This window comes from Schistocerca cancellata, chromosome 5 (assembly GCF_023864275.1).
Source record: "Schistocerca cancellata isolate TAMUIC-IGC-003103 chromosome 5, iqSchCanc2.1, whole genome shotgun sequence".
Taxonomy (NCBI): domain Eukaryota; kingdom Metazoa; phylum Arthropoda; class Insecta; order Orthoptera; family Acrididae; genus Schistocerca; species Schistocerca cancellata.
In genome coordinates this window covers 587,275,087-587,302,844 of record NC_064630.1, presented here as the reverse complement: position 1 = coordinate 587,302,844, position 27,758 = coordinate 587,275,087, and the positions used below count along the sequence as shown (strand labels likewise).

General features: G+C 42.5%; 1 long non-coding RNA gene across 1 annotated transcript in view; it reads right to left on the bottom strand.

Annotated features, from left to right (window-relative positions):
- The window catches only part of LOC126187893 (uncharacterized), a 538,928-nt gene that overhangs the window by 234,274 nt on the left and 276,896 nt on the right, over positions 1-27,758 (bottom strand). Inside the window, exon 2 of the long non-coding RNA XR_007537803.1 lies at positions 11,221-11,298. This is a non-coding gene — a long non-coding RNA (uncharacterized LOC126187893). The remainder of the gene's footprint in view (positions 1-11,220; positions 11,299-27,758) is intronic.

Genomic DNA, 27,758 nt, shown 5'->3' with positions numbered 1-27,758 from the left:
AATCTTTTATTTAGCTGTCAGTATTGGCGCTCGCTGTATTGCAGTAGTTCGAGTAACGAAGATTTTTGTGAGGTAAGTGATGCATGAAAGGTATAGGTTATTGTTAGTCAGGGCCATTCTTTTGTAGGGATTATTGAAAAGACAAATTGCGTTGCGCTAAAAATATTGTGTGTCAGTTTAATGTTGATCAGAATAAGTAAAGAGAGAAGTGCCTGAGTAGGTTCAGTTCTGCTCAGCTGTTTGAAAATCAAATAACGTAAGAGGTTCATCAGCACAGTAATTCATTAAATTTTCTTAGGGGATGTTTCAACTTCTGTGGTACTAGAAGGATCTGTAGATGATAAAAACTGCAGAGAAAAACAGAGATTGGGATACATCCAGCAAATAATTGAGAATGTAGGTTACAATTGGTGCTCTGAGATGAAAAGGTTGGCACAGGAGATGAATTCGTGGCGGTCCGCGATATAGTGGTGTTACGCCGCTTAAGCTCGCACGTACTGCAAAAAATGTGGAAAAATAAGTACGCGGCAGTCGGCAGGATGTTTCCAACATGCTCGTGTATGGTGAAGAAAGGAGCTGCACAGAGAAAATATAACTCTGCAAACAACTGCCGATTTTTGCTTGGGGGCACCCTTTCTTCCCTACCCTGCGGCGCCGGCAAATGCTCACTTTATTCAGACCCTTTATTCGACACGTTTACCAACACACGCGTCGGTGGCATAGAGAGAGAGAGATGAAAAAAGAGGAAAGTTCTTTCACATTCATAATACGGGTACATTTGCCTAAGATACTCTTTGACGAGGGAGAAGAATGGAAGGCGAGCAAGTGTAAGGTGAGGGCTGCGAGGCAGCCAGAGGGGGCTTAGCGGTCGCAACAAAGGACGCGGCGTGCGGGACGCGGCCGTGTCTCGGGGCGGAGGAGAGGGGAGCAGGCCACAACAGAGTGTCTCAAATAAATACCCCAGGGCCCAGGCCAGAAGCCCACCAAAAGCAGCGCCGCGCTCCTAAATAACCAACCGGAACTGCTACCGAGCCGCGAAAATACATCGCGAAATCAACACACCGCTCTATCAGTATATCCCCATGAACGTCACTACGCGTGGATACGTTTCAAACACAGCGGACGAAATACAAGGCATGTTCAAAAGTGAGTGTACTAGACTTTTATATTTTTTTAGATACAGTGCATTTTGAGAAAAATACAGGATATTGTTGATACACTTGGCTATTTTTCCACATAATCGCCATCCTCTTCAACGAATGTGGTGAACCGTGGTACAAGCTTCTTTATGCCCTGCTCGAAGAACTCTCCCGCGAGCTTCTTCCCTCACTTCGGAACCTCTTTCTGCACCTGCTCATCTGTTGAAAATTTTATTCCATTCATGTTTGCCTCCAGGCAGGTGAAAAGATGATAATCTGAAGGCACCAAGTCAGGGATAAAGGGCGGTGGTGCAAAACATTCCAACCAAATGACTCCGATAGCACCTCAGTGGCTAAAGCTGTGTGAGGACGGGCGCCTCTCGCCATCATTCCCCTCCCTTTTGCTCCTTTTGAGTGTTTCAGGCTCTCACAATACCGTTATGCATATTGATGGTCTCCCTCTGCGGCAGAAACTGGACCAAAATGATGCATTTTCGATCCCAAAACAAAGAGACCATGATTTTTTTTTTTTTTTTTTTTTTTGCGCGCGCGAAATTGTGGTCTTCAGTTTTTTGGCAGATGGGGTATTGGTGTGACGCCACTGTGACGATTGTCTGCCTCTGGCGTGTAATGAGCCAGCTGTTTCATCTCCAGTCACAATACAGCTCAGAAAATCCTCACCCTCCAATTAAAGCCGCTCAAGAAACTAGCGGGCGCTTCTGACCCGATTTTTCTTGAGCTGCTTTGTCAATTGTTCTGGGACCAATCTTACTCGTAGTTTCCGTTGTACCAGCGTTTCTATGAGTGTCTCTTGTAAGAGAATTCTGTAGAGTTGTGGAAACATCACAGAAATTTCATCCACTGTCAACCGGCGGCCTTCACGAATACTTTCCTCGATTTTTTGCACAGTCAAAAGGGAAGGTCTTCCACTCCTCTGTTCGCAATGAACATTTGTTCCGCCTGCACAAAACTCTCTACACCGCTTATAGACTTTCGTTTCTGTTCGTAACACCTTCGCCGTGAACAGTTTTGATTCGCAAAAAAATTTCGGTAGGTGTTGTTCTTCCCGTGAGTAGGAAGCGGACACAGCACGTGGCGCGGCATTTCTTACCGACGTCTTTCACGCAACTGAACACTACAACGTGAATTTACTTAGCACCGGGTTCGTGCCACGCTCGCTCTGGTCATGGAATCATCTTCTGCGTCTCGATGTTGCCAAGCCTCAAAAAACAAAAACCACAGCCCGCAATGCTCACAGCACAATTTCTTTCTAAGCATGCCTCATATCATCTGCAGTTCTTTTAAATTTTCAACTCTGAATGTACAGTTAATGTAGTCTTATATATACGGGTGTAAAAAACTACGCATACAAAATTTCAGAAAGTTTAGACCAGGTAAAAAGTGACAAAACTTTCACAGGTGCATAGTTTTGACGTTAGTGACATTTGGAGATGGTATTCAAACTGACGTATATCAGAGATGTTGCTGACTTACGGATTTCATCTTTTTGAGCGGCGGAGGGGGGGAGGGGGAGGGGTTCAAAATGGTTCAAATGGCTCTGAGCACTATGCGACTTAACTTCTGAGGTCATCAGTCGCCTAGAACTTAGAACTAATTAAACCTAACTAACCTAAGGACATCACACACATCCATGCCCGAGGCAGGATTCGAACCTGCGACCGTAGCGGTCGCTCGGCTTCAGACTGTAGCGCCTAGAACCGCACGGGCACTCCGGCCGGCGGGGGGAGGGGGGGATGATGCGTTTGGTATACGAGACACCGACAGACACTCCAGAATAGCTGGTTTCCGGTTCGGCTGAAGCTGTAGCCATTATTCGTCAAACACCTGATTGTCTTGGGCGTGTTAGACAATCATTAGTATGCAGCTATAATTTTTGCATTAATGGAAACAGACGACATTATCACCAACATACGTTCAAACAGCAGGAGAGCACCCGTCGTCTAAGGATGGTGGCACGGTAGCTAAGCGTGTACGGTCAGAGGGTTAGCTGTTCGCTATAAGAAAGAAGCTGAGTGAAGGGATCAACGGCGAAGTGGGTGTCATGGGACGTGCGCCCGGAACAAATGCAACGAACAACTTGAGATCAACAAAAAAGAAAAAAAAAGGTAGCGGCTTTGATTACTAATCAAATCGTTCTCGGTTCCGTGTTCGAAACCCACCCCTCTTGAATTCTGAATGATAATCAGCATTGGCAGACGAAGACTTCCGGCATAAGAAGTCACCCTCATTCTGCCAATGGCCTTGTCAAAGCGGGCGGAGGCGCGCACAGAGATTCAGAGCACTCTCTTGCCGTTGGGGTGGGAAACTGCCCCTAAAGGCGGAAGGATCAGCTATGATCAAAGACATGGGTATGCAGAAGGCAATCGAAACCACTGCATTAAAGACACATAACGTGTAGCCACAGGGCATGTGGCCTGTAATTGAAGAAGTGTCGTGATGATCTCTCCATTGGCAAAAGATTCCGGAATAGTCCCTCATTCTGATCTCTGGGAGGGAACTGCCAAGGGGGAGGTATTGAAAACCAACGAAAGGATAACGTTCTACGAGTCGGGTCGTGAAGTCTCAGAAGCTTGAACCTTGTAGGGAATCTAGAAAATCTGAAAACGGAAATGCAAAGGCTCTATCTAGACACAGCAGGGGTCAGTGAAGTGAAATGGAAAGAAGACACGGATTTATGGTCAGATGAGTAAAGGGTAATATCAGCAGCAGCATAAAATGGTATAACGGGAGTAGCATTCGTTATGAATAGAAAGATAGAGCAGAGAGTGTGTTACTGTGAACAGTTCAGTGATAGGGTTGTTCTTATCAGAATCGACAGCAAACCAACCACTATAACTATAGTTCAGATATACATGCCGACGTTGCAAGCTGAAGATGAAGAGATAGAGGAAGTATATAAGGATATTGAAAGGGTAATACAGTATGCAAAGGGGGATGAAAACCTAATAGTCATGGGGGACTGGAATGCAGTTGTAGGGGAAGGAGAGAAGAAAAGGTCACAAGAGAATATGGGTTCGTGAAAAGGAATGAGAGAGGAGAAAGCCTAATTGAGTTCTGTAATAAATTTCAACTAGTAATAACGAATACTCTGTTCATGCATCACAAGAGGAGGAGGTATACTTGGAAACGCCTGGGTGATACGGGACGATTTCAGTTAGATTACGTCATGGTCAGACAGAGATTCCGAAATCAGATAGTGGATTGTAAGGCATACCCAGGAGCAGATATAGACTCAGATCTCAATACAGTAGTGATGAAGAGTAGGCTGAAGTTCAAGAGATTAGTCAGGAAGAATCAACATGCGATGAAGTGAGATACGGAAGTACTAAGGGATGTCGAAACACACTTTAAGTTCTCTAAGGTATTGGTACAGCAATAAGGAATATCTCAGTAGTCATTACACTCGAAGAGGAATGGACATCTCTAAAAGGGGAAGTCACAGAAGTTTGAAAGAAAAACGTAAGTACAAAGAAGGTAACTGCGAAGAAACCATGGGTAACAGAAGAAATACTTGAGTTGATCGATGAAAGTAGGAAGTGCAAAAATGTTAAGGGAAATTCAGGAATACAGAAATACAAGTCGCTGACGAATGAAATAAATAGGAAGTTCAGGGAAGCTAAGACGAAATGGCTGCATGAAAAATTTAAAGAAATCGAAAAAGAAATGATTGTCGGAAGACTGACTCAGCATTTAGGAAAGTCAAAACAATCTTCGGTGACATGAAAAGGAAGGGTCGTAGCGTAAAGAGTACAACGACAATTCCACTGCTGAATGCAGAGAAGATGGCAGATAGGTGGAAAGAGTGGGGATCCAGAATTAGAACCAGAAAATAAGAGAGCTTTGGAGGACTTAAGATCAAATAAGGCAAAAGGGGTAGATAACTTTCCATCAGAAATTCTAAAATTATTGAAGGAAGTGTCAACAAAACACCTCTTCACGTTGTTGCGTAGAATGTATGAGTCTGATAACATACCATACGACAATTCTAAAAATGTCATCCACACAATTCCGAAGACTGCATGAGCTGACAAGTGCGAGAATTATCGCACAATCTAGCTTAACAGCTCATGCATCCAAGTTGCTAACAAGGATAATGTGCAGAAGGATGGAAAAGAAAATTGAGGATGTGCTCAATAACCATGAGTTCGGCTTTAGAAAAGGTAAAGGCACCAGAGAATCAATTCTGAGATTGCGGTTGATAATTGAAAGAAGAAAAAAAATCAAGTCACATTCATTGGAATTGTCGATCTGGCAAAAGCTTTTGACACTGTAAAATGTTGCAAGATGTTCGAAATTCTGAGAAAAATAAGAGTAAGCTATAGGGAGTAGAGTCCTGCATGACCGAGTAAGCGAGCACAAAATACGAGATGGGGCGAGCACACCCTAATTGGATAGGCTGCCCGCACTAGTTCTAGTGACCGAGCATAGAAGCCGTGACCGAATACGTAGCACGCAACTTCAAACACATTACACGTGTCATTATCCGTGTGAGACTGCAGCCAGTACGGGATTCTCATTTGTGGTCTCTCTCTCTCTCTCTCTCTCTCTGCAATCATGCAGTGCGAGGAAACCAGTGCAGTAAGACGTAAGATTGAAATCAATGTTTACACGTTGAAGAGACGGGAAGGCTAAAAAGCCAAGTACGGAGCATATTTTTGGTGGTTCTAGACGAAAACAGTGCGTCTACTGGGTACGTATCGTGCATAAACTGCTCCACATTATTGTGTTTCCAATCGCGAACCACTCTTTTAAAGAAACACAGTTGCAAGAAACCTCACAAAGATACAGCTCCTTCAGGAATACCGGCAGTAATAAAAAATAGTATTACAGCAAAGTGTGTTGCAATGTGTGCTAAAGATATGAGACCTTTTAATGCTGTTTGCTGTGAAGGTTTCAGAGAACTATGCCAAGAATTAATACATCTAGGTGCGCATTATGGAAAAGTTAACGTGGCAGATGTCATGCCACATCCCTCTACTATAAGCAGACATATCAAAGAACAAGCTGATGCGATACGAAACAGTATAATGCCTTCTGTTATTGCGGAAGTTATTAATAAAACATGTGCTGCGACAGTTGATATGTGGACTGATCCGCATAATCAGGTGCACTATTTGACACTTACATTTCATTACATTAACACAGATTGGTCTCTTGTGATCAATGTTTTATTTACAACAAAATTCCCGGACTTAGGAAGACGGGAGTAAATATTATAAAAGAAAGTGCTCTATGAATTTAGCTGTGTAACGTACCCGTTCATGGAAACGTTACTTTTGTATTAAAAGAGAGAGAGAGAGAGAGAGGCGTTGGATTTGTACAGTACAGTGCAGTGCAGCGAGCCGGGGCGAGGCGAGGTGAGACGTCAGCGGTGACCGGTCACGCTCGGTTATCCGCGTGTCCGGAATCCGGACATGAGACATGGGGCGAGTACGTGACCGAGCCGAGTCGTATGGGACCGGACACGAGCTGCTCGGTCCCCCCGTCAACAGGCGAGCCGTGACCGGTCAAACATGGAGCGTTGCAGCACTCTACTAGGGAGTGCTGGGTAATATACAATATGTACAAGAGCCAATAGGGAATAATAAGAGTGGAGGACCAAGAATGAAGCTCTCGGATTAAAATGGGTGTAAGACATGGATGTAGTCTTTCCCCCATTCTGTTCAATCTGTTCATCGAAGAAGCAATGATGGAAATAAAAGAAAGGTTCAGGAGTGGAATGAAAATTCAAGGTGAAAGGATATCAATGATACGATTCGCTGATGACATTACTATCCTGAATGAAAGTGAAGAAGAATTGCATGATATGCTGGATGGAGTAAACGATCTAATGAACACAGAATATGGATTGAGAGTGAATCGAAGAAAGACGAAAGCAATGAGAAGTAGCAGAAATGAGAGCAGCGAGAAACTTAACACCACGATTGATGGTCCCAAAGTTGAAGTATAGGAATTCTGCTACCTACGCAGCAAAATGATGGACGGAGCAAGGAGGATATAAAAAGGAGACTAGCACTAGCAGAAAGAGCATTCCTGGCCAAGAGAAATGTGCAAGGATCAAACATAGGCCTTAATTTGAGGAAGAAATTTCTGAAAAAGTACATCTGGAGCACATCATTGTATGGTAATGAAACATGAACTGTGGGAAAACCGGAACAGAAGAGAATCGAAGCATTTGAGATGTGGTACTACAGGGGAATGTTGAAAATTAGGTGGACTGATAAAGTAAGGAATGAGGAGGTTCTGCGCAGAATCGAAGAGGAAAGGAATATGTGGAAAACACTGACAAGGAGAAGGGACAGGTTGATAGGACACCTGTTAAGCCATCAGGGAATGACTACCACGGTGTCAGAGGGAGCTGTAGAGGGCATAAACTGTATAGGAAGACAGAGTTTGGAATACATCCAGCAAATAACTGAGGACGTAGGTTGCAAGTCATACTCTTAGATGACGAGGTTGGCCCAGGAGTGGAATTCGTGGAGGGCCGAATCAAGTCAGTCAGAAGACTGATAGATTGATGACACACACACACACACACACACACACACACACACACACACACACACACACAACAAAAAAGAAATGTTAAAACAATATTTATCACATGGCTGTTTGAACTCGGTCTGTGAACATCAGTAGCGTTTCAAACCTTCATCTACCCCTACACACACACACACACACACACACACACACACACACACACACACACAGGAGACGAAACAGAATTATCGCCTGCTTAACAGAATGTTGATCCACAAATGTGAAGCAATACAGCAGTGACTCTGGGTAGCATAGATCCGAAAACTAGCTTGGTAGCTTTCGAGGTCTGAGCCACCCGATATCTAAATACGAGTCCCGTAAATTATGACTGTTTGCGCGGTGCTGGCGCCCGATTAAGTCGCGATAGCGATTGCCGAAGTCGGGAGTTGGGTTGGGTTGTTTACAGGAAGAGACCAAACAGTGAGGTCATCGGTCTCATCGGATAAGGGAAGGACGGGGAAGGAAGTCGGCCGTGCTCTTTCAAAGGAACCATCCCGGCATTTGCCTGGAGAGATTTTAGGGAAATCACGAAAAACCTAAATCAGGCTGGTCGGACGCGGTATTGAACCGTCGTCCTCCCGAATGCGAGTCCAGTGTGCCAACCACTGCGCCATCTCGCTCGTTGATAACTCGCTGTATATGGGTTATCCTCAGTGATGCTAGTTACTAATTTGTAAGGTAATTTCTTTATATTGTATCAGAATATTCTTTTCCTTTACGTATTAGTTTTCAACATTTTTCCGACTGAGTAATTACTTTTCCCATATTTTCAGAATTAAATTAATTCTCGCATAACCACTGCGCCACCACGCTCGGTCCCGATTAAGTCCGTTCGGATCAGGAGAATTCGGTGCCCAAGAATAAACATTAGTTCACTATCATGATCCTACACCAGTGTAGAACGATTCTGGCCTTGTGACACGGACGGTTACCATACTAGATGATGCCATCGTCGTCGAGGTATATACAGGGTGTTTCATAATTACACCGACAAATTTCGGGGAGGTGCAGTAGGTGTCTTGAGGAACAAAATGAGATAGGAACCGTGTCGGGGAACGTTATGAACCGACCCTACACGGCGTTGCATTTTCAGGCTCGATGCCTGTATAAACAGGAGGATTCCGTGATGATTTTACAAAGTTTCAGGCTTGATGGAGAGGGATAAATGAATCAATTTGAGGCAAGAGCCCCTGATCCGCAAACGAACCAGTCGGAAGTTACAAGCGAAAATCGTTCTGATAGCTCTGACAGGGGAATACAAGTATCGGCACTGTTGTTGCCAAGATTCTAGGATAGGAAACTTTGGAAGGTGAGAGTATGGATGAAAACAAGTAAAACACACTAAACGTACATGGGCTCTAAAATAAATACCTGAGGAGCTACGAGCACTTATTCAGCTTCGCTACTCTGAAACACATCTCCTCAGTGTTCATAGCTCTTAAGGCATGCATTTTAGAGCTCATGTTAACTGAACACTTTCTTACGTACTCTTACGTACTTAAAATGTTATAACGCTTTTAGTAAATCTAACCCGCAGGAGTGACTACGTTCCTGAACGCTCTGAAGGAAGTCGCAATAGTAATTCACGGCAGTAAAATCCACAAAGCCCATATTATTTGAAGGTCTTTGAAGTTTGGAAGGCTTTTTGAATGAGAACTAAGGAGTAAAAGACGCACTTAGCGGGAAGGTATCTTAAGTTATGACAGTTCATGGAATGTAAATGACAATACGAATAATTAGTAGTTTCACAGTATACGGTGCATAATAACAATGCACAAATCTGATAACCATGAGTTTTCCTCCTAAGTTCTTCTGCTGTTGGTGTTGCAACAATCTCAGGTGAATCCAGGGAACTGCCAGTGTTAAAGGCACTAAACAGAACTTCTCATCGTAATGGCTGTAACAAACAATTAATGTTTTGAAATTTGAAAAAACATGGCTGTGCCACATGATGTTATCCGATGCTCTGTTACTTTCGTTTTTTAGACACAGATTATTCATCTACCATCAAAATGAAAGTAAAATATCGTTTCACTTTGAATATTTCAGTAATCATTGTTCTGTGCACAATGCTTTCATTTTATACCATCTGTATTGCTTTTTACATGTATTTCAAATGACATACATAACATTCCCGCTTAATTTAGATGACTTAAGAACCACTATTTAATAACAATTGTCACCTCTTCTGTTAGCATTTGCTTACTATTACGTATTTAAAAATTTGTATTATCCAAAAATATATCGTCATTGTCATTTTCTAACATTTTTCATAACCTTGTATTTCAGCCATTTGATGAAAATTAGGATTAGTCTTGTTTTCATACGTTTTGGAAACTTTAAAGAATAATTAGGATTCGTAACACAATATAATTAAAATTTGTTAATTTCATCAGTTTCTTGTACAAAATCTAGTTTATGTGCAACAGCAGTTAAATCAGTAAAACCAATATAAAGCGAACGTTATATTGAGATTAAGTTAATGAAATTATCGAAAAATATTTTTTCCTACACGAACTTGCATTAAGGAAGGCACTCAAACATTAGAGAGTGACACTAAGCTGACACAAAGTTCATTTACGACTCAGTTGGCTCTTTAATTCAGGAAGATAAAGTATTTATGAATTTCTTGAATTTAGTAACGTTGGTAGCAATGTTACATTATGCCACAATGGACGAAAACTGTATTGAAAACAAAATAGCATTGGGACCAATACATTCACGAACTGCGTAAAAAAGAAAACTCCGAAATTTTTTACTGGAAACAAGTATACTCCAGGACAACAGCAGCAATTGGAGTCATTTGTTTCATTCTGCAAGCTACTGTCGACGAATGGCAAACAAATGCAAATGTCACAATTGCGTTACGCGAGAGAGCATTTGAAAGCTGTCAAAATCCAAAATTAATAGTCTATGATACAATAAATACGAAATTTATGCAGAGACTAGAAGTAACAACCCTCTTCGACACAGATGGAACAATACGACTGTTGGAGACCGCTTTACGGTCTGCTGAATGTTTTCATGACATTAACTTGAGCGGAAATCTTCTCTGATGCAACTAACTTCGAATATAATGTGGAAGAATTCGATAGCCAGTACTTTACGATTGTTTTTCGCGAAGAACGTTAGATCTTGCCGTATCACACGGATGGTAGTGTTTGCAATTGTCTAAAGCAGGTCGACAGAGAGCAGAATACTTCGCTGCTATAAAAATTCTTGGCTTTCACCTCAGCTGAATATCTGTGGGACCATCTTGGTCGTCGTATTCACTGCACGAAACCTGCGCAAGAGCTGCAGACATTATCTCTCCTGATATTACGGAAACAAATGAGGGTCTGAGCCTTTTACAGATGGTTCAGTTACTGTGTTCACTGTAAACGCCACTTAATGCGTACAGTGTGTGGTCAAAATAATGCCACTTGAAGGATTACTTATTCATGGATATAATTTTCAAGAAATACGAACAATACTACTAAAAAGAATTTTGATTTTATTGGATAAACTAATAAATACTTACATTATTTTGCTGCACTGTGTATGTAGCACTTGTTCGGAAGTGATCGCAGAAGTTGGTGGAGAGACGATCGTTTCTGGTCTACAACAGAAAAAAAGTAATTAGCCGCTTGCTTAATGTTATGTAAGAATCTGCATAAAAAGTACCCTTAATTCAGCCATATAAAATTAGCATCTGTTGAAGTACACACATAACGAAGAGATGCCTAAGGACTGCACAAAGTAAGTTAGACATGTCGTTCCACTGTGCTACAAGAGTGACGAGTTGTTGGAAGAGAACGCTTGTTCTGGGTTTCCTGCAGGCAGAGTTCTCTGCGGTGTGGATAACAGACGTGGGAGTGAAATGACGCAGAAACTGGAAATGTTCTCGAAAATTGAAGCATGCAGAATAGTACGATTCTCGTGAGCAAAACGCCTAAATTGCACACAGACTGACGGTGAAATTCTTGCGGTATATGGACAAACGCAATTACGAGTCCAGCGGTAGCGAAATAGTGCCAACAATATAACCAAGGACCCACTGTCGTATGTGAGGCTGATCAGGAACCATCACTGACGTACGTGAGGCTGATTAGGGACCCCCACTGTTGTATGTGAGGTTGATCAGGAACCCACACTGTCATATGTGAGGCTGATCAGGAACCCACACTGTCATATGTGAGGCTGATCATGAACCCACACTATTGTATGTGAGGCTGATCAGGAACGCACACTGTCATATGTGAGGCTGATTAGGAACCCACACTGTCATATGTGATGCTGATCATGAACCCACTCTGTCGTATGTGAGGTTGATCAGGAACCCACACTGTTGTATATGAGGCTGATCAGGAACCCACACTGTTGTATGTGAGGTTGATCAGGAACCCACACTTTCGTACGTGATGCTGATCAGGAAAGAAGGAAGATCGTGATCTTGCATCATGCCATTTCCATCTCTTCGGTAAGCCAAAAGAACATCTGGAGGGGGGGGGAAGAGGTTTACCAATGATGAGGATGTTCACACAGTGGTCCTCCTTGAATATTTCCGTGATCAAACATCGGATTTTCATCATCAAGGAGTTGATTGGTAGAACGCATTGACCGTCGTTTACAGTGTCTTGATGACTATTTTGAAAAATAGTGTCATGTATCTGTGTCACTTAAAAGTGTAGTGCAATAATCACTAAAAGCTACTTGGTATGCTAAAAAAGTATCGTGTAACTAACTTTTTGGAGCCCCTCGTATTAATATTCCGATGTAGGCCACAGAAAACATCATATTTTGGGTTGTCTGATGTTAGAAATCTGTATCAGATGGCCGTCACACGATGGAGACGTTTGCTAAGAAGATTTAATGATATATGACCATATTTTTGTGTTGTGACGGCGAAGAAATGGCAACCGTTCACCATAGGATGTATTTACTCTTTCGGGTTACCTTGCTTCAGCAGCTGTATGAGTGTCACAGAGGGTATACTGGCGGAGTGCAAACTGTCCATTTCCCGCTATATCAATGTGAGTTCGAAACACCGAGCGACACGACAAAAACAACAGAAAACAGTCAAAGAAATAGCTGCATACCTGATTATTATTCTTGGATGTGTATATCCTCCCTTTGGCCATAAGCTGCTACGGTTTTAGGAGAATGCAGAGAATGATTCAGAAAAATGATGTTTTTCTTTCCACTGACGAGCGCTCAATACGCTACGTTCAGCCAAAGATCAAGCTTACGATCAATGAGTGCTGACATCCACCTTCTGTCTTTTTGAGTGCGTGCTACGTCTTAAATACGGGCTAAAGCAGAATTCCACCAGTAAGATTTCGGAGGTTGTTCAGGGATATTTTGAGAGTACTTTGATATAAGGAACCTGTGTTCTTTGTGACACCTTACGGAATAGTAACTTAATTGTGGTCAATCAACGCTTCGTGGAATGTGGCTGCATTATTAACGTGTAAAATTCTCCGACGTTTCTGCCATTGTCGTAAATGACCTTCCTTAGAGTGTTTTTCTAATAGTTAGAAAAACACCTTGAACAAGGCCATTTGCAACAGTGGCCGAAACATCGGAGAATTTTACGTATTAACAATGGTGTCCCAAACACAGAATAATTTTATTGACTATAACAACGGCCGTGGAAGCCCACGCTTACAAACGTTGAAATGTGTGTTGATATTTACTATTGGCTTCTCTTATAACTTGGACACACAGACGACAGTCGGGGTTACTTTGTTTCTCAGACAGTGCGCAATGTCATCTGTGACACAGTGCGTCTATACTAATATCTCTGCACTGGCCGCTCCTCATGGAGGCTGATCGTAGAGACAATGTAATCGTCAAGTGAGCCACGACCGAGAAAGCGGCATGGCGAGAATGATGAAAATTTATCTTTATCGAGGAAACAGATTTTATAATATCGTTTTTGATATCTTCGCTTTTGATTGATTTGCTGAAGACTTCATAATAAGGTAACAAGTAATTTTCTTTCCTTTAATTGCGCGCAAGCTGCTGCCTGACACCATTATAACAATTTAGTATCTGATACAGAAAGGTCCCCGACTTCTTAGTTATATAACATTAGCGACAATTCAGGAAAGATTAATTCAGTTAATGCAACCTTTTGTAACCCACAATGAAAATATACGTTTCGTAATAATTCTTTGACCAGGACACTACCGAACAAAAAACATAGTATTTTCAGAGTTTGTCATTTCTTTGCAGTTCCTGATTATAATGAAGAGCACTTTTGTTTAAGCGATATTTCTAAATTTGCCAAACACCTTTTAAAGAAATCAATATTAATGTAATAAGCACGTCATCATTCATGTTCCAGTCTGTGTCATTCATTAGGTAAAGTTTCACAATTTCAATTTAAAACGCAGAAACATTACGTGGACTCATTGCACACAGAGTTCGCCTGTAGTTTGCCGCCCAGTAAATGAGACGCCCCTTTTTAGTAGCTTTCAACAGCAGCAGCAGAGGCAGCGGCGGAAGTTTCCAGAGAGCAGTTTCCGGAGTGTTATTCATTATCAAAAGTACGCCAAAAGGAAAAAGAAAAAAATATTAGATTTTAGATTTAAAGGGGCTATCTTTTACAACCAGAGATCAGTAAATGTTTTGTCATATTTCATGTCACAGAAGTAAAGAAGTATGAAACAGGGTGTTACGATTTTTGAAGAGAACTTCGGTAGAATCTGGTTCTTGGAAATCATTCAGTCAGCTTAACTTCTGTTTCGATTCATTGTCTGCAGTAGCTGCAGCTTCTCGAACAACCTTTCAGACAATCCTAGCAAAGCAATTGCCAGTGCAAAATCCCAAGTAGAAGCTATCAGTAAAACTAATAATAATAATTTTTTTATAAAGAGACATTCAACATAATTAGGATTTTTTCGATTTGTTAGCATAATTACCTCAGTTTTCGTGGAAACGCCTTCACAACAGTAAAAAAGCATGCAACTTGCAACCTCCAAAACTTACAACACAGAAGATAGAGTAATGCAACAATCCTCAGATAAACAGTTCAACGTAGAGTCGTTGTGGTGCTCTTCCGTTGCATATAGTGAACAAGTTGTATTTCTGTCAAGTCTTAATTAGTAAGTCTATCGATACTCTTGAGTATCGCTGTTGTCATATAACTAACACTGTCGGAAAAACGAACCTTAGAGAAAAGTAAGCCGAACTTAATGCACACTTGATGTCGAAGAGTGAAGTAGGCATTGCTTCTGCTAACAGTATGACTGAATACGAGAATTTTGTTTCCAGACGAGACACACGTACCGTCGATCTATGCACTGCTGTGCAGATATTTTCAGCTCAATACAGATACGAAGACGAAAGGGGTAAGAAATGAAAAGAATGCAATCGGTCTGTAATAAGGCACTGGAAACGACGGGTCGTTTACATTGAAACTAAAATCTTATGGCATGGTTGGTAGGGAGACCCCGAGCGATATAACTGCATTTTCGCGAAGATTAGTTGTGTGTTAAGGGTCCATTTTCCCCAGTCAGCAAATGATACAAGCGATTTTTACGATTTTTTCTTGGGAAAACAAATGAAGAAATCTTTTTGCACATTATTTATTGATTCTTGGATAATTGATTCTGAGGTAACATTTGTGATTTTTGTTAAGAAATTCAATCATCATTAAGCCCCCCATCCGAGGACTTAAAGTTGTTCTGTCCAAAATGAGGCGTGTCCATGACGGAAGTCCTGCAGTCTGCAAATTTTAAAACTTTTCTTAGTTTGTAAGATACTGAGCACGGAGTGATAGCACAGTTTTTCGAAATTTGACAAAGTAATAAAATGACGGACGTTTGAAACAAAGATGATTTGTCGCCTGTTTTTGGTCACGTTATGTGCAATAAATAATGAATACATTAAAATGCGGACATGCCCAAGGCGTAATTCAGCCAAATTAAAGAAGGATAGCTTTATTAGCGCGACCGCAATCCATTCTGTCAGCTTGAGATACTGTTATTTTCTGGTGTACTAATAAAGATATCTTTCTCAAATTTGCCTGAATAACTCCTCGGGTATGTCCCCAAGGAGTAATAGAATTATTTTTATATTAATTTATTCATTATTTATTGCAAATAACGTGACCGAAAACACACAACAAACACCATTATTTCAAACGTCCATCATTTTATTATTTCGTCAGAATTTTTAAGTAATTGTGATGCTACTTCGTGCACAATATTCTATAGACTCAGAATTTTTTATTATTTCAGATTAGATTTGCAGACTGGATGACTTCTTCTGTCATACACCCACTTCATTTTGGACAGGGCAACTTTATGTAACTCCTCAGACGGAGTGGGGTGACTAAATTTCTTTAAAAAGATCGCATAATGCGGTCCAATAATCAATTAAAAAGGTGCAAAAAGATTTACCTTGATTGCTTCATTAGTTTGCAAAAACGTAAAATCGCTTACAATATAGGTTGACTGAGGAATGAGGACCCTTATGTGTATTTGTTTATTGTAGGTAACTTTAATGGGTGTTTGTATATACTGTCTTACTGTATGACGATGAGAGAAGGGAGAGAATGAAAACCCGGAGGCACATGGTATACTTTTCTCGAATAGCAGCGAACGCGCTTAACGTACGATGCACGCACCTCCATCGACAATATCACATGCTTTCACTCCACGAGCGGCTGCGGAGAGGTTCGGAGTTAAAATCCAGGACACAGACGCAGAGTCTGGTGATCATCTCCCCTTGTCAGCGAAACATCGGCGGTGAAACTTTCTTCCATCACCAGGATTCTACCCGGCTCACCTCCGAGGCAGGTGCCAACGCACAGGCGAACGTTAAAGATCTCGGCTACGGATCCGGGTCAATATTAAGAAAATGTCCCTGAACAATCTCCGAAATATTGTCGGTGAATTACGAGGTTCAAATGGTTCAAATGGCTCTGAGCACTATGGGACTTAACTGCTGTGGTCATCAGTCCCCTAGAACTTAGAACTACTTAAACCTAACTAACCTAAGGACATGAATTACGAGGATCATCCTGTATACATACTAATACAGCAGCAACGTATTGCCGCGCATTTGGACCACTCAGTGGGTTCTAGATGGCAAAAGAGCTCGTATTGGTGACGAAGTGAAACTGGAGGCGCTGTAGTACTTAAACATTCGACCAGAAGTTTTGCGAGACATATAAACTAAATTATGTTACTGCACAGAAGGTCCACATGAAAGTTTTCATTTATGTAGTATACGCCCCACGGATTAAAAAAAAAGTTAAGGTTCTTTTCAGACGTATTTTCAGCGACAGCCCTATGAAAAGATTTTGGTACAATAAGTAGCAGCAGATTTTTTTCTTTTTTTTTCTGCGGCTAGCCATGACGTCTACTTTAAGAGTTAATATGAGGCGCGGCGCGGAGCCTGTGTCACTGTGATGCTGCCCCCGGAATTGAGGCTTAGGCTATGACATATTCGCAGCCCCCGCCGCCGCCGGCCCCCGCCTAGCGCGGCTGCGCTGAATCGATAGCTTAACATTCCCGGCGGTGGCGGTTTGCAGCCGCACGCGTGCACCTGGCATGCCGAGCATGTTGGCAGCACTGGCGCGTCCCTCTATCAGATTGCATACGGTGCCCAGCCTGCCGTCCACCAACACTCTCTCCCTTAGTAATTAGGAAAAAAGAAGTTGCTTCACACTGTAATTAAATAGTCTTCATTTTATTATATCATGTTCGATGTTGGGGATGCTAGCCTCGTCATCAGATGTGTCTACATCTAACGAGTTTGTTTGCGTGGCCATCCTTCGCAGCAAGCACAGAAATATTTGTTCCGTAAACAAAAAACGCCTTCTCTTGCTGCACTGCATTTTATTCTCCCAGACGCGTTTCGCCTTTTTCCACTTTAAGGCATCGTTAGGGGGATCTATAATGGTACAGTTATGATACACTTTTGTTTTGATATGTATTATTCGTAGATTATAAAACAGTTCACTTCTCAATTTTTATGTAAATAAGTAATTACTGGCAGTTCTTTCCGTTTTTAGTTGGCATCTGCATATCCTCTCATCTGCTCACATGATGCTCGAGGTCGCACTGCCGCTCCATTTACGAAACATAAGCATGTTTTTATGTTTCGAATATTTTTCTTCCCACTTTTCATTTTGTTACAGAAGAATGCTGAAGATTAGATAGGTAGATCACATAACTAATGAGGAAGTATTGAATAGGATTGGGGAGAAGAGAAGTTTGTGGCACAACTTGGCTAGAAGTAGGGATCGGTTGGCAGGACATGTTCTGAGGCATCAAGAGATCACCAATTTAGTATTGGAGGGCAGCATGGAGGGTAAAAATCGTAGAGGGAGACAGACCGAACGTGAGGAGAGGGGCTAGTGTAATTGGTTAATACAAACCATAAAAAAATGCACGGAAGTATGTTTAACACAAACCTACGTTTTTTTAAAATGGAACCACGTTAGTTTTGCTAGCACATCTGAACATATAAACAAATACGTAATCAGTGCCGTTTGTTGCATTGTAAAATGTTAATTACATCCGGAGATATTGTAACCTAAAGTTGACGCTTGAGTACCACTCCTCCGCTGTTCGATCGTGTGTATCGGAGAGCACCGAATTACGTAGGGATCCAAAGGGAACGGTGATGGACCTTAGGTACAGAAAAGACTGGAACAGCACATTACGTCCACATGCTAACACCTTCTTATTGGTCTTTTTCACTGACGCACATGTACATTACCATGAGGGGTGAGGTACACGTACACACGTGGTTTCCGTTTTCAATTACGGAGTGGAATAGAGTGTGTCCCGACATGTCAGGCCAATAGATGTTCAATGTGGTGGCCATCATTTGCTGCACACAATTGAAATCTCTGGCGTAATGAATGTCGTACACCCCGCAGTACATCTGGTGTAATGTCGCCGCAGGCTGCCACAATACGTTGTTCCATATCCTCTGGGTTTGTAGGCACATCACGGTACACATTCTCCTTTAACGTACCCCACAGAAAGAAGTCCAGAGGTGTAAGATCAGGAGAACGGGCTGGCCAATTTATGCGTCCTCCACGTCCTATGAAACGCCAGTCGAACATCCTGTCAAGGATCAGCCTAGTGTTAATTGCTGAATGTGCAGGTGCACCATCATGCTGATACCACATACGTCGACGCGTTTCCAGTGGGACATTTTCGAGCAACGTTGGCAGATCATTCTGTAGAAACGCGATGTATGTTGCAGCTGTTTGGACCCCTGAAATGAAGTGAGGACCAATGAGGTGGTCACCAATGATTCCGCACCATACATTTACAGTCCACGGTCGCTGTCGCTCTACCTGTCTGAGCCAGCGAGGATTGTCCACGGACCAGTAATGCATGTTCCGTAGATTCCCTGCCCTGTGGTTTATGAAACCCGCTTCATCGGTAAACAGGTAGAACTGCAACGCATTCTATGTTAATGCCCATTGACAGAATTGCACTCGATGATTGAAGTCATCACCATGTAATTGCTGATGTAGCGACACATGAAACGGGTGAAAGCGGTGACGATGCAGTATGCGCATGACACTACTTTGACTCAGTCCACCGACTGTCGCGATGTCCCGTGTACTCATGTGTGGGTTCATGGCAACAGCAGCTAACACACCAACTGCACCCGCTTCTCATGTGACGGGCCTGTTACGGACCCGTTTGCGTGCTACGACCATACCTGTTCCATACAGTTGGAGGTAGATGTTTTGCAATGTGCGGCACGTTGGATGCTCTCTGTCCGGCTACCGTTCTGCGTACACCCTGCAGGCTTCAGCTGCATTTCGTCGACACTCGCCATAGCTGAGTATCGTCCCCGCCTTTTCAGAGTTCGAATACACCATGGTCACAGTTCCTACAACACTACACTATCACAGACGTCTGGTAACACGGTGTACTACAGTTGGTCTGCGAGCAGAGACGAATGTAGAATAACAATAGCAGCAAGCGCTACATGCGGACACTGCGACAGCTAGACCAAACCCCAACAGTGCACTACAGCCACACTCGTAAACACAGTCGTCATAGTAAACATGTCCCTGCAGATGCTGCTCGCCGACCGTGGCCCGTGTTTGTTACAACACGCAACTGAACGTCGGAGGTTTCAAGCGTCAACTTTAGGTTACAATATCTCCGGATGTAATTAACATTTTACAATGCAACAAACGGCACTGATTACGTATTTGTTTATATGTTCAGATGTGCTAACAAAACTAACGTGGTTCCATTTAAAAAAACGCAGGTTTGTGTTAAAAACATACTTCCGTGCATTTTTGTATGGTTTCTATTAAACAATTACACTAGCCCCTCTCCTCACGTTCGGTCTGTGGAATCGGTTCGTCAGTATTTGATGTGGTTTACGAAATATATCCAGCGGTAACGTTAGGTGACTCACCCTATATATATATATATATATATATATATATATATATATATATATATATATATCGATGCAGATGTAGAGTAGTAGATGTAGATACTTGGTGTCGTACATAAACAACACCTTCTCTTGGTGCACTGTATTTTATTCTACCAGACGCGTTTCGCCTTTTTTCACGTTAAGGCATCATCAGTGATGATTCAGTTATGATACTCTTTTGTTTGATACGTATTATTCGTAGATCTCGCCCCCCCCCCCCCTACCCCCCCCCCTCTCTCTCTCTCTCTCTCTCTCTCTCTCTCTCTCTCTCTCTCTCACACACACACACACACACACACACACACACACACACATATATATATATATATATATATATATATGTGTGTGTGTGTGTGTGTGTGTGTGTGTGTGTGCCTCTAAAGGCGCAGGTCTTCTTGCAGCGAGGAAACAGCGAAAAAGCCATACAGACAAGAACGAGGAAAATAACTGCCAGTTTGATCATAGAATGAAGGCTTTCATGGCAGGTCCTGTCATCACTTCCGGGCTGAGATGCCGTGGTCCATACATAAGACTCTCCCCCGACGTTTCGCCTTCGACAACGGAAGGCACCCTCAGAGGAAAATCGGCGAACTGCAACGAGAGCGCGAATGAGCGCCGTATATATAAGCCATCCACAGGGCGCCGCTGTCAATCACGTGACGTCGGCTGTGCTATGATCTCTGATATTGCCAACTTTCTCAGTTGAAATTAATCGATTGTCGCGCTGTTGCTGCAATGTTGACATCCATATCTTATCCAGCTTAATGTCTTCATCTTATCTATTAAAATTATTGCAGTGTTTCGCAATCTCAATGGCCTCTCTGTACATTTGCGCTATTACAAATTGTCAGTTTGTAATAGAAACGTCGGAATTCCTTCATTCTCCCAGAGCAAGATTGTATATCATGTTTAAAGTTCGAATTTGTTGAATTAATATACCAGCAATGTCAATTTGTTTTCGTGCTATTTCTCTACAATTATAGGGGTTTCTAGCTATGTATAAGCCAAGACCGCGATATTACAGTGCAGGTAATTAACAAATATGTGGTCCGGGTGTGTGTGAAACTCGCAACTTTGTTTGAATTCAACATACATACCATTAAAGTGCAAGCTAAACGTTCTAAATGTGACTGTCGATGGAAATTTAAAAATAGTTTTGGCAGCAAAAAAAATTTTAGTAGTACGAAATTATAAGCAATTGCATTTTTTAATCCCAGATCGACGGACTTTACTTGAAAAAAAAAAAAAAAGTGTTCACATGTTGTATGCATGTTTATAAATTATTTCTAGATCAAAATAAAGTTCATAAGATTGTGGAATAAAGAATTTATCGTATTTTGATAATATTTATTGTTAATGTACGTACAGCTGTTAACTGGCAGTTAATGTCGGGAGCAATTTATCGATGTAGGGCATAGCAGGCTACTCAGGCAATACAGCTGCGTATTTATATTTCAATGGTGAAAAAGCTGAATGCAACAACAAATTGCGACAGTCAACGCTAACTCAATTGTCAGGCGTCTCTTTATTTCCACGCTTGCTGTGTTTCACTCAAATTTGATTCACATTAAAACAGTATAAACAGCGAACTTATCAGAAGGATTTTCATGAGTGAGACCTATAGCTATGTACCCGAAAGGAGAAAACGCTAAATTTAAATACACTGCTGGCCATTAAAATTGCTACACCACGAAGATGACGTGCTGCAGACGCGAAATTTAACCGACAGGAAGAAGATGCTGTGATATGCAAGTGATTAGCTTTTCAGAGCATTCACACAAGGTTGGCACCGGTGGCGACACCTACAACGTGCTGACGTGAGGAAAGTTTCCAACCGATTTCTCTTACACAGGCAGCAGTTGACCGGCGTTGCCTGGTGAAACGTTGTTGTGATGCCTCGTGTAAGGAGGAGAAATGCTTACTTTGATAAACGTCGGATTGTAGTCTATCGCGATTGCGGTTTATCGTATTGCGACATTGCTGCTCGCGTTGGTCGAGATCCATGACTGTTAGCAGAGTATGGGATCGGTGCGTTCAGGAGGGTAATACGGAACGCCGTGCTGAATCCCAACGGCCTCGTATCACTAGCAGTCGAGATGACAGGCATCTTATCCGCATTGCTGTAACGGATCGTGCAGCCACGTCTCGACCCCTGAGTCAACAGAACGGGACGTTTGCAAGACAAAAACCATCTGCACGAACATTTCGACGACGTTTGCAGCAGCATGGAGTATCAGCTCGGAGACCATGGCTGGGGTTACACTTGACGCTGCATCACAGACAGGAGCTCCTGCGATGGTGTACTCAACGACGAACCTGGGTGCACGAATGGCAAAACGTCATTTTTTCGGATGAATCCGGGTTCTGTTTATAGCCTCATGATGGTCGCATCCGTGTTGGGCGACATCCCGGTGAACGCACATTGGAAGCGTGTATTCGTCATCGCCATACTGGCATGTCACCCGGCGTGATGGTATGGGGTGCCATTGGTTACACGTCTCGGTCACCTCTTGTTCCCATTGACGGCACTTTGAACAGTGGACGTTACATTTCAGATGTGTTACGACCCGTGGCTCTACCCTTCATTCGATCTCTGCGAAACCCTACATTTCAGCAGGTTAATGCACGACCGCATGTTGCAGGTCCTGTACGGGCCTTTCTGGATACAAAAAATGTTCGACTGCTGCCCTGGCCAGCACATTCTCCAGAACTCACCAACTGAAAATGTCTGGTCAATGGTGGCCGAGAAACTGGCTCGTCACAATACGCCAGTCACTACTCTTGATGAACTGTGGTATCGTGTTGAAGCTGCATGGGCAGTTGTACCTGTAGACGTCATACAAGCTCTGATTGACTCAATGCCCAGGCGTATCAAGGCCTTTATTACGGCCAGAGGTGGTTGTTCTGGGTAGTGATTTCTCAGGATCTAAGCAACCAAATTGCGTGAAAATGTAATGACATGTCAGTTCTAGTATAATATATTTGTCCAATGAATACCCGTTTATCATCTGCATTTCTTCGTGTAGCAAGTTTAATGGCCAGTAGTGTACATATCCTAAAGGAGAAAACGCTAAATTTAAATAGTTACCAGAAGTACGACAGTAACAAATTATGGGGGAGTGAACCATAGCTTTGTGTATAAGTTATGTTCAGCTTTACTCATCCTTTTTGGTCATGTAATTGAAGAATGAATTTTTGTCTGAAGACCATTACTGACAGCTGTCTTTTTAAGTAATAAAGTAATTATACATGCATTATGACCTTACCTAGGTGGCAGCTGGGGAACCCATGTTTGAACTACTGTACTGCACCACAGTGAATTAAGAGTATACTTGGAGAGTCAGAGTTACAGTAGGAGTTATATACAAGTCTGTACCCCTACTTCCACGTGGAACATAAGGTGTAATATAAGGTATAAGTGCAGATATTACTATTGGTGAATGGGGACGGTGGACTGGAAAACATTATATCAGTATTTAAGTCATTTGCAGATCAATAATTGTAGCTATTAGGAGTAGTATGTTAGTACCTCCAAGGACATTGGCACGGGTAAGCCATTACTGCATTTTTGCTCCTGGGCAGCAGGTCAGGTGCTGCAGTGTGGACGCATGGACGCAAAACGGTTAGTCTATGCTGACGGGCATAGTCCACTTAGTGGTGCAGTTATGTCTGTGCAGAAAACGTAAGGTAGTACAGTTTGTGACGTGTTTGAGAAAAGACTGTCCGATTCAGAGATAAAACAGCCGATATACTGATGTGTGTACATATTAAGGCACCACATTAAAAATATTTGCACTTGCGCAAGTTATATGCTGTATGTACAGGGTGTCTCATCTGTCTTAACCACTGCAAATAACATTTAGTCCAAAAGCAAAATGAAAAAAAAAAACATATATCAAGCCAACATTCTTTAGGTACCAGAGAGACATTAACCAGCGCAATTGCCTTTCGTGCATCCTTATTCCTTGCGAAGATACGAACAGCAGTACGGTTTTGTTTATACAGTATAGCGCTCTATAATGTTTATTTGGTAATGCAATTCCTCTCCTCAGGACCTGTACAGAAACGTATCACATTTCCACAACACGCACTTTAATAAGAAACGGAAACAGGGATCATTAACACCCTTTTGCAGTGACGCGGGTGCAAAGGCAACATTACCATCCAAGGCTTCCAACATGAAAAAACGTACATCATCTGGACTAAAACTGCAACTTAGATGGGAAATATTCAGGAAGGATCACACACATGGATTGCAACGCATATTTTCTGAATTTGACTCCACTTTCAAAAACCCAATGTAGTGATGTCTACGAAAACAATTTGTTGCGGAAATAAATGGTACAATAGTCATATTCTGTTACACTAACACATGCCGATAACGTTGGAGGTGCGGTACTAGCGGTCGGATTTCTCGTCATCGCTGCATTAATTTATTTTTTGTGTCAGTTCGCAGTACGGCAGAATCTGGCAAACAATTGTACGAAATGGAGATTTATGTGAAGCATGGCGTACAACAGATTTCTCCATGCGGAAAAATTGCATCCGCTGATACTCATCGAAGCTTGTCAAACACTCACAAATAGGAAACGATGGATGTTAACGCAATGAGGCGACGAAAGAGACTTTCTAACGGGGGTGATAGTCCCGTATGGGCGGGAGCAAGTGATTTGTCACAAATCGAAGAACCTGTTGATCACATAGAGAACAACCACTAACAACGACGGTGCGTCCATAGCCGATTAACAGCATTCGATGTGTTCCGAGCGACAGCTATTAGATCAGAGTATTGCGAAAGCTTTTGTTTTGCTTGTATTGTGTAACATATAGAGCGCTAACTACAGTGTGAGGGAGGCTGCACTCGAATCCGTGAACTAGATTAACTGTCATGGTTAGTTTGACACATCGACCATCCTGACTGAGGATTTTCGACAGCCTTTATAGAGAAAGCTTTATTGCTTCGCACTCTTCGCTTCTGAGAATTTATGCGTAAACAATTACAATACGAAAGCAAGAAGAACAAAATTTACACAGATTTTGTAAGTATCCAAAAATTCAAGTATATTAGATAAACTATTCGATACAGTGGACTAATATCAGATCCCAAATAATTAAAACTATGTACGAACTCTCCAAGGGTATATTCAATACAAAAGTAAGCTCCATAAACGCGAACATTATCCACTCTGTGCTGCGGAATGCATTACTTTAATACAGAAAATGTTGGGAAAATATTGGAAAAAGAGAATAGTAAGTAATTGGAAAAAGAGAACAGGAAGTGGACCAATTAATCTAAAAAATACGGAATTAATGTATGTTTCTGAAGAAGACATACGAAACAAACAAAACTTCAGAGCCAAAATTAAGAACGTTATGGGTTTTAAGAGAAGGGAAAAAAATGAGAAACCTTCACCAAGGAACAGAGAAATAATGAGAAAAGCATTGCGAAGGAAAAACGATGGAAGTAAATCATAAGCAATTGTTACACGTGGCTGGATCGGACAAACATAAAAAGTTTTGCAAGATTCGCAAGCGGACTGTGTGGAATTTCTTTAAGGTGACGGTATGGCGTCAGTAAGAGCATCCGACAACAACAACAAATGCCGGATCCACGGCGAATAAAAATCATCAGTTCCGTATACTGCAATTTAAGCAGGATAAAGCCAAGAATCGCGACAGACGTTTGCGTCTGTTGTATTCGAAGAATACCAGAGTACAGTTTCGAAAAGAGGTTTTCATAACATTTTTTTAATGAAAGAAAATAAAAAGAACAGATTCAGGGCAGAGCGGAAGTTTCCACATCGTATCAATACAATATGCATATCTGGCTAAAGTGGACTGTCGAATTTATGCCTGGTTACATTTCGCAACAAATGATGAGTTCTGTGACGTAAGAAAATGTGGCTGCTAATGGGTGACGAAATCATTCTGGGGGGGGGGGGGCGGGGAGGGGGGCAGTAACTGAATCAGTGACGTTCGCTAGTGTCTCGAAGGTCTAAAGCCAGAAAATACGGGCTAATCCACAGAGGCACGCCGAGACCCGAAACCAAAACAACGTGATGACCGTCACCAGCACCTCTACATTTATTTGTACTCCAAAGACCACCGTGAATTGCGCGATGGACAGCACAGTTCTGACTTTTCCTTCTGCTGAAGTATTCATGGATGGAGCGCGGGTGTAACAATTGCCGGAAAACTTCCGATTAGGAGCATTTTTCTAATCTTGCAGTTATTATGCGAGATGTGAATGAGAAGAAGTAGTTTTGTCTTGATTGGCCTTGGAATGCACACATGGAAGAGCTTTAGTGTAAGGCACAAAATCTGTTCTGTAACTGCTCCCACTGGAAAGTTGTCGAGTTTTTTTGTGAGTGTCTGATATGAGCAGCTCTTTTTCGACTCTCCTACCACTTTTCGAACTTTTCGATTAATGCAACTTGGTAAGGCTCGATCGCGTCCGCGTTGTTACTTTGAGCCAGCATGGGCTCTCAAGAAGGGAAGTGTCCAGGCGTCTCGGAGTGAACCAAAGCGATGTTGTTAGGACATGGAGGAGACACAAAGAGACAGGAACTGTCGATAACATGCCTCGCTCAGGCCGCCCAAGGGCTGCTACTGCAGTAGATGACCGCTACCTGCAGATTATGGCTCGGAGAAACCCTGACAGCAATGCCACCATGTTCAATAATGCTTTTCGTGCAGTCTCAGGAAGTCATGTTACGACTCAAACTGTGCGCAGTAGGCTGCATGATGCGCAACTTCACTCCCGACGTCCATAGCGATGTCCATCTTCGCAACCACGACACCATGCAGCGCGGTACAAATGGGCCCAACAACATGCCGAATGGACCGCTGAGGATTGGCATCAAGTTCTCTTCACCGTTGAGTATCGCATATGCTTTCAACCAGACAATCGTCGGAGACGTGTTTGGAGGCATCCCGGTGAGGCTGAACGCCTTAGATATACTGTCTAGCGAATGCAGCAAGGTGGAGGTTCTCTGATGTTTTGGGGTGGCATTATGTGCGGTCGACGTAAGCTGCTGGTGGTGATAGAAGGCGCCGTAACGATACGTGAATGCCATCCTCCAACCGATAGTTCATTCCTATCGGCAGCATGTAGGCGAGGCATTTGTCTCCATAGACGACAATTCGCGTCCCCATCGTGTACATCTTGTGAATGACTTCCTTCAGGACAACGACATCGCTCAACTAGTAGCCAGCATGTTCTCCAGACATGAAACCTATCGAACATGCCTGGGATAGATTGAAAAGGGTTGTTTATGGACGACGTGACCCACCAACCACTCTGAGGGATCTACGCCGAATCGCTGTTGAGGAGAGGGACAATGTGGCCACCAGTGCCTTGATGAACTTGTGGATAGTATGCCACGTGAAACAGAGACACGCATCAATGCAAAAGGACGTGCTGCTGGGTATTTGAGGTACCGGTGTGTACAGCAGTCTGGACCACCACCTTTGAAGCTCTCCCTGTATGGTGGTACAACATGCAAGGTACGGTTTTCATGAACAATAAAAAGGGCGGAAATGATGATTATGTTGATCTCTATTCCAGTTTTCTGTACAGGCTCCGGAACTCTCGGAACCGAGGTGTTCCAAATCTTTGTTTAATGTGTGTGTATATTACAT